This window comes from Elephantulus edwardii, unplaced genomic scaffold, assembly GCF_000299155.1.
Source record: "Elephantulus edwardii isolate Elephantulus edwardi_28Jun2011 unplaced genomic scaffold, EleEdw1.0 scaffold00037, whole genome shotgun sequence".
In the NCBI taxonomy this organism is placed as follows: Eukaryota; Metazoa; Chordata; class Mammalia; order Macroscelidea; family Macroscelididae; genus Elephantulus; species Elephantulus edwardii.
Window position 1 is genome coordinate 17202809 of NW_006399787.1, and position 10925 is coordinate 17213733.

The 10925-nt window shown below is 42.3% G+C and overlaps 1 protein-coding gene across 5 annotated transcripts in view; it reads left to right on the plus strand.

The window, feature by feature from the left end:
* The window catches only part of SLC8A3 (solute carrier family 8 (sodium/calcium exchanger), member 3), a 176181-nt gene that overhangs the window by 127967 nt on the left and 37289 nt on the right, over positions 1 to 10925 (plus strand). The gene's annotated exons all lie outside the window — the stretch shown is intronic.

Below are 10925 nucleotides of genomic sequence, written 5' to 3' on the forward strand. Positions count from 1 at the left end.
TTCAGTTCCTTGAGCTTAAGAAATGCTGAGCGAGTTCGACCCTTTTGGTTTTCTGACTCCAACTCCTTGCACATTTCATTGTAATATTTTACTTTGTCATCCCACTCTGTCTTTTGAAATTTTATGTTCAGCTCTTTAGTATCTTGAATTCTTCCTTGTGCTTTGGCTTCTCTGTGCTCCAGTGCAACCTTCAGAGTTTCTTCTGACATCCATTTTGGTCTTTTCTTCCTCTTCTGTCTTTGTAATGAACGTTTTCACTCTTCTTGGATGATACCCTTGATACCCTCCCACAACTCATCTGGTCTTCGCTCATTTGTGTTCAAGGCCTCAAACCTGTTCTTGAGATGGCTCTGAAATTCAGGTGGGATAGACTCAAAGTTATATTTTGGTTCTCATGGATTTGGTTTAATTTTCCTCAGCTTCAGCTTGAACTTTCCTATGAGTAGTTGGTGGTCTGTTCCACAGTCAGCTCCGGGCCTAGTTTTCACAGCTGATGTTGAGCTTCTCCAGTGGTTTCTTCCACAGATGTAATCAATCTGATTCCTATGCATACCATCAGGTGAGATCCATGTGTATAACCTGTGTTTATGTCTCTTACAAAATGTGTTTGCGAGGAATAAGTCATTGATAGTGCAAAATTCAATCATTCTATCTCCAGCTCCATTTCTGTCTCTGAGTCCATGTTTTCTGACTACTGTTTCTTCTTCTCTGTTCCCAACTTTTGCATTCCAGTCACCCATTATTATCAATGCATCTTGATTGCATGTTCGATCAATCTCTGACTGTAAAAATTGGTAGAAATCTTCTATTTCCTCTTCTTTGGCTCTGGTTGTTGGTGCATATATCTGAATGATAGTGGTATTCACTGGACTTCCTTGATATGTATGCAAAAATATGATGTCTAACCCATCACAAGCTATTACTAATCAAGATATCATTATAAAGTATGTCTTGTTTAGGAGACTAGGTCTTACTCCTGTCCTGACCTTCTCCAACAATAGCATGATTACCTCCTTCCTTTGTCCTGTGGGTTTTTTATCTCTTCAATGAGTAAAAAATTAAGCATCCCTTTTTAGCCTTTGTGCATGACCAGGAAGTATGTTTTCAGACCAAATCTCACATGCTTTTTACATGGCCAAACAGTCACTCTTTTTTTTTTTTCTTTTCTTCAAACAGTCACTCTTAAACATCCCTTTTGTACTCTTGAGTACAAACCTTTTCCTTCTTACCTTCTACCCAGAGAATTTCTGCATAGATTTATGTATTGGTAGGCACAGTGTGGTCAGACCAAGGCCAGAAAGTGGTTGTGATCTCACCCAGACCCGTTGTTGCGTGCCAGCCATTGAATTGGAGAGACTCACAGCTGACACTCCTGCACATTTTCAGAGGCTGTAAATTGCACAGGATAAGGTTGTTTGTCTTTCTCTCATGGAGCAGTTGGTGGATTCCAATCGTGTGACTTAGAATTGGCAGTGCAACTTCTTACCAGTAGGCCACTAGAGCGCCAAGACCTACTGAGCAGTTAATAGGCTCGAGTCAGATCCCAGCAACTGACTGAGGCCCAAGGGAAGCTGGGAAATGTTACCAAACAGTCCATCCTGAATGCTTTGAGATGCCTGACTTCAGGCTGCTAGAAATGAGATTAAAGGTGCCAGATTTGGGAAGGGGGAATAGGTAATTCAATTATGTCCCATCTTCCAATTTCCTGACTCAAGAGTTGCTTATTTACTTCCATTTAAATTAGTGTTTATTAGAATCTTATTGGGTATTTTTCTAAATGTAATTTCTCAGGTCTTACTACAAATCCACTGAATCAGAATTTTGGACCTGGGACTTGGGAATTAGCACGTTTATTGTTATCATAGATGTAGAGGCTGCTCTCCATCTAAAACGGTGGAGCGTCAGCAGAAGAGAAGACGACCACCAAAGAGATGGATTGACATGGTGGCTGCAGCAGTGGGCTTGAATATACGGAGATGATGAGGACGGCACAGGACAGGACATGATTCAAGTCTGCTGTTCATGGGGTCGCTATGAGTTGTACACAGCTTGATGGCATCTAACGACAACAACAGATGTCCCTAATATGGTTATTCCAATGACCACACTCTGAGCAGTGCTCCCTGGAACTCATGAAGGTGTGTTTGTGAGGAAGGATTGTTTGAGAATGATATACCACTTCGAGGGTAGAAAGTCTGATTTTATGTGTAACTATAAGCTTTTCTTCATTCCTTCACAATAATATTCTTCCATTTAAAAACTATTTTGGTAGCCACTGGGAAACTGGAAAGAACATTGATTTTGGAGTTGGGCAGTCTTTATTCAACTCTTTGCTCTGCCACTTTCCAACTGTACAACCTTGTAAAAGTTGCCAGCCTCCCTCTGTGCCGTTTCCTCATGCAAAGATAATCATATTTTGTCAGTTTTGAGAATCAAATAAGATGAGATGTTGACTAATGGCTTTGGGAACTCTGATCATTTGACATTCTTAGTTTTTAATCATCAATGTAGGCTGCGATGGCCCTGTCAAATCTCGTATGTAGAATTCTGTACATGAATACTCAAAAACTAAACCTCATTATTATTGATTTGACCCTTGAGCAAGTTTTCAGGGGCTATAAATTGCACAGAAGATTGCCACTCTTTTTCCGTGGAATCATTGATGTGTTTGAACTGCCAGAGAGGTGTTCCATTTTGGTCAGAAGAGCTCCCTGTAGACTGTGCCATCAGAGCTTCTTGAATTGTTATTGCTGTGTACTATTGAGTTAGAATCAACCCTTAGCTGACTTCCAGAGTCAGTTAATTACACGCTAGGAGATTTCCCACCTTTCTTCTGCAGAGCAGCTGGTGGATCCAAACCATGAGTCTTTAGGTCTCCAGTGCAGCTCCTTTCTTCCAGGGCACCTGAGCTCCCTTGTTCGTGAACCACATGTTCAAGTTTGTGAACATGCCCTTCTACAAATTTGGTTCCTGTAGGGGTCTGAGTCCAATATAAACCTGGGGCATTGAAGACTCTACTGTATGTAGTCATTTATTTCCCCAACCCCTCAGCTCTGAGCAGGAAAACAGTCCCTCAGGTTCAGTAAGAAGAGATCCCAGGGAATGATTTTTCTGGAAAGGAGTCAGAGCTGAGTCATCCGAGTCTCAGCATCACTGAGGTCTTTTTCTTCACCCAACCCTGCTTGTGGTCTCTTGACTTGACCGATAAGAACACCACCACTTAGGAAGGCTCCGGAAAGTAAGATGCATTTGGACTAGTGCAGTGAGCAGTGGCCAGTGGCCAGTGCTCTGGTCTCCTCCTCTGTTAAGAGACTTTTCCATGCAGTTCTTCTCTCTCCTTGTGACTTCTCCTGATGGAATAAAGACAATCCTTGGAGAGCACCAGCTCACAAGGAACCGTCTGCAGACAGAGCCTCCAATCTTCATGGCTGAGCTTCATCCCTCCTTTCAAGCTGTCCTCCCCTTCCCTCTCCACCATCACCATAGCAACACAGTGGTGTGAAAAATAAAAGCACTGAGGCATCTAAATATAGTCTGACTCTCAACACTTCCAGCATGGAGCCTGAAACCTATAGGGTGACAGTTAGAAGCATCCAAAGAATAACCAATAGGCAGGAGGGAGGATGAGTCAAAGGAAGGGGTCAAAGATAGAAGGGAAGCAAAGGAGCAGTCAGCTACTGAGCCTGCTGCATGTGTTTTCTTATTTAACCTCACAACCACCTGATGTGGATGTTATTTTTTTCCCCCAGCTACTGCTGAAGAAACAGAAGTTCAAAGAGCTTAGGAACTTGGACGAAGTTGTAAACAACAGAGCTGAGATTTTAACTCAAGTCTCCATGACCATTGATTGAGTTTGTGTGTTTTCCTACCACAACCACCCCTCATGGCACATACACAGATCAAGTTAAAGATTTTGCTGAGAGCCCTGGGCTGAATGTTGTTACTCGGTGCCATTGAGTTTGCTATATAGAAACCCTGTGAACAATAGACCTGAACCCTGTCCTGTGCCATCCTCATCATCTCTGACACACTTGAGCCCATTGCTGCAGTCACTGCATCAATCCATCTCGTTGAGGGTCTTTCTGTCTAGAGCTCAACCAAATTGTTGGATCAGAGGAATGGAATGAGGAAGCAAGGAGGCAGGGGAAACCATATCGCTTCCACCTTCAGTCTCATTGTGTTCCTCAAGGCTTGAGGGTAATGATGGGAGGCTGGGAAGGCTGCACGTCTACATGGAGAGTACATGCCATTGTGATCTCCTGGAATGGAATTTAAACCATTGCAAGAAGGTCCTGATGAGGAGTCCTAGACAAAAGAAAGCTCACTATGATTCACACTATCATTTATTACCTCATTCATTCATTTCCTCAGTGTTTTTATTAGGGATTTGTCATATGCCAAATTCTAGGGATTTCTAGCTTGTTAAAATAGATTTTTTCCCTATCTTGCACAGCTTAGGATAGTGGGGAAGACAGATAACAAAACAGTTGCACAGTTAATTGATTCTTTACAATTGTGACACAAACTTTAAGTACATAACAGAAGAACCTCTCTTGCTTGGAAAAAATATAGCTTCTCTTACAAAAGAAAGAAATTTGTTTAGTCAGTTCTAAAGGTGAAATCTATTTTCATGGGGAAGAGAGAACAATCCTTGATCACAGGCCTGTGTGATCAGCCTTTCCCTGCCCTGTAACATTATTATAATCATGAAGTCTTTCCCCATCTTATATATTAGTCAAACTCAAAACAAGCTTAAACTCATTACCATGGAGTCAGAACCAACTAAGAGCTGACCCTTTAGTGAGTTTCTGAGGCTGTAAATAGCATGGGAGGAGACTGCCCGTCCTTCTCTCACACAGCAGCTGGTGGATTCGAACCACCACAGAGGAGTGGCCTTTGGGTTAGCAGCCCCCAATGGGCCATCAAAGCTCCTCCAGGTGATTAACCAAGAGCTACACAAATGAAACCGTAACACTCAACAAATTATACCCAAATGAAATGTGTCCTCTGCTATAGCCATTGTTGTCACTTGCCTAAAACTTAAGTGTTACGGTGGGGAGTGGTGTGACGTAGCAATGTCTAGACAAGGTGAGTCAAGTTGTGGTGCTGACTACTGAAGGTGAACAAAAGCAGCCTGGGGAGTACAAGTGTAGGAGCCGGGTGAGTAAGCATTCAGGTTGTGAATTTCTGCAGATCCAAAGCTTTTCCAGACTTACCTGCAAGGCAGCAAATATGGGGGATGTTGTATGAATGAATTAGAATTAGATAATATAATATGTGTGGAGCCCTTTAGCTCTTCAGAGAAAAATGCTGTCTAAATACGTGGTGTTCACATCAAAGATAATCATGCAGTACTCTATTTCTAGTGCTCTGCCTACCTACCTGCCAGCTATTTCCCACGAATGTGGTAAAGATGAATGGGCAAGATCTGGGGAAAGAACTTTGAAATCCTTGATTAAAGGCCCTCCAGGCAAATGTAGTCTTTTTAGTATATTATATTACGGTTACTGTCATTATGTTTTATTTCCTCACCCTGGAGTGTCACCGCCTTCAGTTCCAGGTGAATGACTCCGCCTGGCTGTTCCATGGCCTGAACGTCATCGGAAAGGCAGCAGCTCACAGACATGTGATATAAACAAGCATGTTTTTGACTGAGGCGCCCAGAAGCTTCTCCTGGGCTAGCTCCTGTCAGCTGCTCATAGCCACTTTAAGAATCTAGGCTTTCCCAAACTTATTATATTTTCACCAATCAGAAATATGCAAAATGTCCTTATTGATTGCCCTGGTCAGAGCTAAGATATGGATATTGGAGAGGAGGACAGGTATATCTTTCTTCCACTAGCTCACCTCATCTGGCCAAAAGAGTAAGGGAGCATAAATGAGGGGAATGCATGGAAATGGAGAAAGAGTAGAAAATGAACTTGGGGGGAAAAACCAGTAACTTTTTCCAGATAAGGTAGGGAGAAGCTATATTTTGTAAATATGGGCAGCTACAATCAAGGTCAAGCTAGAAATCATTTGTTTTTTCACGGAGAAAGTCTTCTAACCCACAGTTGTCAAGTAAGAAGCCTTTAGTAGAACAAAAACAACACAACAAAAAACCCACAAAACAAAAAACAGAGCAATTTGATGGAGAGAAGCACCCAAGCAGATTAAGTGGACGAGGAAGTAGCATTAAATTGAAGCCTGTATGTCACGAGGGTATCTGGAGGAGGAAAGTTATAGGTAGGAAACATCTACTACAAAGGCCCGCTTGAAACAAGAACAAGCTTGACGGCTTTGAGAAAACAAGAGGAGGGCAAACATGGCTGCACGGAACTCTGATAGCATCGTCTGTGGTGGGTTGTGCTGCTGCCAAAGGGTTTAACATCTTGGAAGTTTGCATCCACCGTTGGCTCCGTGAAAGAAAGATGAGTCATCTCCTCCCATTAAGATGTACAACCTCGGACACACGACGGAAGTTTGGTTGCTGTGAATTGGATGTCTTGATAGCAATGAGTTTGAGTTGGGATTTTTTTTTTTAAGAGTAGAGAGAGGAAAGGCGGTAGAAAGAGGACTTGAGGATAAATGAGGTTGAGCTTTGTAGGCATGATCAGCGGTTTTCCGTTTACGAGCTCTTGTTAGAAATGCAAATTCTTAGACTACATGCCCTCCAGAATTAAGGAGTGGGCCCAGCATTTGTAGTGGGCCCAGCATTCGTGTTTTATCACCTTTCTGCCAAGGATTCTGAGTGTTACAGTCAGGAAAGCCCTTTCGTGCCCATTCTGCTGTGTCTCCTGGAGACACTGTGATTCTGAATCAATCCCAATTTACCTAACCACAACAGGCTAGATTATAGCTGCTATTCTATGGAGAGTGATAACGGGTTATGATTTTTCTTAAAAATAAATAAAAATACATTGGCTTAGAAGAAAATGGACTATAGTCAGACAAGAATAGTTGAAGCAGGAGTACAAATTAGATTACTGTTGTAGAAGTTCTAGCAAGAAGTGGCCAAGGTTTGACTTGTGTCGTATGGTGGCAATGAGGAAAAGTGAACTGACTGAAGATGTGGTTTGGAGATTGAGTTTAGCAGGAGCTACTGCTGGATTATGTGCACTAGGGAAAGTCTCTTAACCTCTTGATGATTATGTTTCCTCACCTGTGACATTTGGATAATGACGCCTCCCTTCTAGGAAAATGGTAAAGATTAATTGAAACGCTGAATGGTCGTACCATATCTAATTTCTGTATTGTGTGTGTAAGAAGACAGACTGTAGAAGAGAAAAATGTGGAACTGCCAGCTCTTTATTTCCTTCCTCCCTTTGCTTTTTCCTCTTTGCTGCTTCCTGCATACAGTTCTTGTAGCAAATAGTTAAATGTGCTCCGCTGCTAACTGAAAGATTGGACGCTTATGTCTATTGAGAGGTACCTTGGAAGAAAAGCCTGGCAATCTGTTTCTGAAACATTAACCACTGGAATGCTTGCATAGCTTAGTTCTACTTGGACATTCTTGCATTTGTCATGGGTTGAAATCCACTTAATAGCGACTCTTTTAATTCCCGTCTTCTTTCTGGTCCTATCCCAGGCTCCCACTGCCTCCTTACCCATGTGTAAAATGCTGCCATGTGCATATGTATGGTGAGGGAAAATGGAGCCTGGTACTTGGGCATGTCGATAAAAGACGGTGTGTTCATGTGAGTGCCTGAGAAGAGCTCATGATACCTGCTCCCTGGAGAGCACCCAGCTGCGGCACTAAGAGACAGCTGAGGCGATGCCATATTGAGGGCTGAGGTGTGGGGGCACATGAGTCTGACAGAGGCAGAGCAAATAGAAATTAAGGCAACAGAGAACTGGCCTCTGTTTGTCCACAGTGCAGTTGAGGGATAATGTCCTCAGAAAAGTCATCCCATCCTCCCTCTATCCTGTTGTTGTTATGTGCCATCAAATCAGCTACTTAGAGTAACCCGGGGAACTAGAGATTGGAACCTTGCACTATCCTGCTCTATCTGATCTGTTCTAGATAAGGAGCACTGTGGAGATCTTATGAAAAATGCTGAGCAGATACATCAGAGCCACGTAACCTGTAAAGGAGGAAAAAGAAGGGGGCAGGTGGGGGTCAGCAGTAATGGAGGGATGAGTCTTAAAGGGTGCATAAATTAACTAGCCTCACCAGAAGCTTAAGACATTAGCCCTGGAGAATGAACTAGGAGCCCTATTAATTTTTCTCTCCCTCCCTTTCTCTCTCTCCTTCCCTCCCTCTCTCCCTCCCCTTTTCTCTCCCTCTCCCTCCCTCTCTCTCTCTCACACACACACACAGACTTGAAATCAGATTTGCAGTTCTTAAAGAACAAGAGTTGTAAGAGGAAGACCCTGAATGAGATGGATTGATACAGTAACTGGGACAATGGGAGTTGGTGTGTCGGAATCAGTGAGACTGGGTCAGCACAGGGCCAGCTTCAGAGCTGCTATGCATAGGGTTGCTGTGGGTCGCAAGTGACATGACCGGCGCGTTAATACGTTGCCGCAAATGACGGCAAATGTGTTTCTAAGCACGGTTGGCAATTTAAAAAGTGTGTGGCAACGTGTTAACAACACAACTTCGATGATTACCTGCATAAGTCTCACAGTGTTAATAGGGCCCTTGGTCTTTGACTTCCCTGAAAGGAACCATGGTGGCAGAGTGCATTCCATGTTGAGCTGCTAACTCAACCCCGTGCTTGTATCCACAAGGTTGCTCCATGTGAGAAAGATGAGACAGTCTCCTCCTGTTAACATTTATAGCCTTGGAAACCTGATGAAGGGTCACCATGAGTTGGAATTGAGTAACGGATAATAGGTTAGTAGGTTTGTCCTCTTTCTAGAAGCCCAGAGAGGGTAAGTGGTTTAGGAAAATACAAGTAGCAACCATGGAACACACCCTCATATTTTTTGGATTCTCTCCATTTTACCACAAAGTATCTGATGGTCGCTAATGTGATCTAACTAAGGCCAAGATTAGAGTCAGAGAGGTCATTAAATATAGGCTTTGATCTTGTCTTTACTCAAAAAGATGTTTTGGTCACCGTGAATTTTCTTTGTGTGTGTTAATTCTTTTTAGCCATTATTCATCTGTCACCATTTCCGTACAGTGGTGGCTTGCATGTTGCTGTGATGCTGGTAGCTATGCCACTGGTATTTCAAATAGCAGCAAGGTCATTCATGGTGGACAGATTTCATCAGAGCCTCTAGACTGACCATCCACTTCTAAAGTAACAGGCCTTTGAAGAAGAACATTGGTGGGTGTAGTGCTGGGAACTGAGACCCTCAGTGAGATGGATTGACAGTGATGGGCTTGAGCAAGACAGATCATGAGGATGGTACAGGGCAGGGCAGGGTCCTGATTTGCTGTCCACAGGATCGCTGTGAGTCCTAGTTGACTTGATGGTAACAGCAATAAGAGTATATCATTCACCTTGATTACTGAGTTCTTTTGGTGTACATTTTGTGACTGTGCCTCACTCAACTCACCCTGATCTTGACCTTGGATCTCTTATTCTAGTCTACATAAGCCTCTTCCTTTGACCATCAGAAGAGCTTTAGATATTTGAACAAAAAGAAAATGGCGTATTTTGTTGTTGTTGATGCCACCACTTTTGTAAAATTCTTGGCTTCTTCTCTGTAGGTGCTGTTTCTCCAGAAGATTGTCTACTGTGTTTTCCCCAAGATTAGCAAATTCTGTGAAAGTAATTATTAGGCTACATTCTCACATTAGAACAGAGAGTATACTTCTTAACACTGTTACATCAAAACTGGAAGTGGGATTTAACCATCTGGCTCCAACTCTTTCATAGCTTGGGTTACATTTAGACTCTTGTTTGTTTGGGATTTTTGTGGTTTGTTTTTTTAAAATATTGTTTTGCTTACAAGGTTTTTATACATTGTGTTTCACACTATTTTTCATTCACATTGTGTTTCATACGATCATTCCCATGCCTTGTGCTTTATAAAATTAATCACCATTGGACGTTGCCCATCATTACACTGTCTTTTCAGGTACCCCTGTATCCTTCCCACTTCCTTCACCCCATCCCTCCACCCACAAAATTGTGCAGTCCTGTGGTTTTTCCTCTATCCATCCTCACCCTTCTGCTTCTACCCTTTTCCCCTCTTGGGTCTTCCTACATGTTTTACTAATTATACTTCTATTTTTACAATAATGGTCTTATACCATATTTGTTCTTATTAGACTGAGCTAGTTCACTCAGCCTAATGCTCTCCAGTCTCTCCCAAGTTAAGTAGTATTTTTCAAAATCATTATTTCTGGGTGCTGCATAGTATTTCATTGTGTGAATGTACCACAATTTCTCTATGCATTCAGTTGTGGTTGGACTTATGGGCTGTTTCCATGTTCTTGAGAAGGCAAATAACACTGCTATGAACATTGATGCTCAAGTCTCCATTTGTGTCTCAGTTCTAATTTCCTTGGGGTATATTCCTAGGAGTGGAATAGCTGGGTCATATGGAGTTTCTATGTTCAACTTTTTGAAGAAATGCCAAAATGCCTTACAAAATGGAGTTTCTACTTCTCCACATCCTCTCCCACATTTATTGCTTCCTGTCCTACTAAACTTTACCACTGTTATGGCGGTGAGATAATATCTCATTGTGGTTTTGATATGCATCTCTCTTACTGCCAATGACTTTTGCATTTCTTCATGTGTCTGTTGGCCATCCGAATGTCTTCCTTTGTGGAAAGACTTTCCTTGGGTTTTGCCCATTTTGTAATTGGGTTATCTGTCTTTATCTTCTGGAGACTCAGTAGTATTCTGTATACTTTTGTTGTGAGACTCTTATCTGAAATGGTATTGCCAAATGTTCTTTCCTAGTCGGTAGGTTTTCTTTTCACTCTTTAGGGAAAAAGTTTTTATGAGCCCAGAGATTTAATCTTTAGAAAGTCCTTTTAG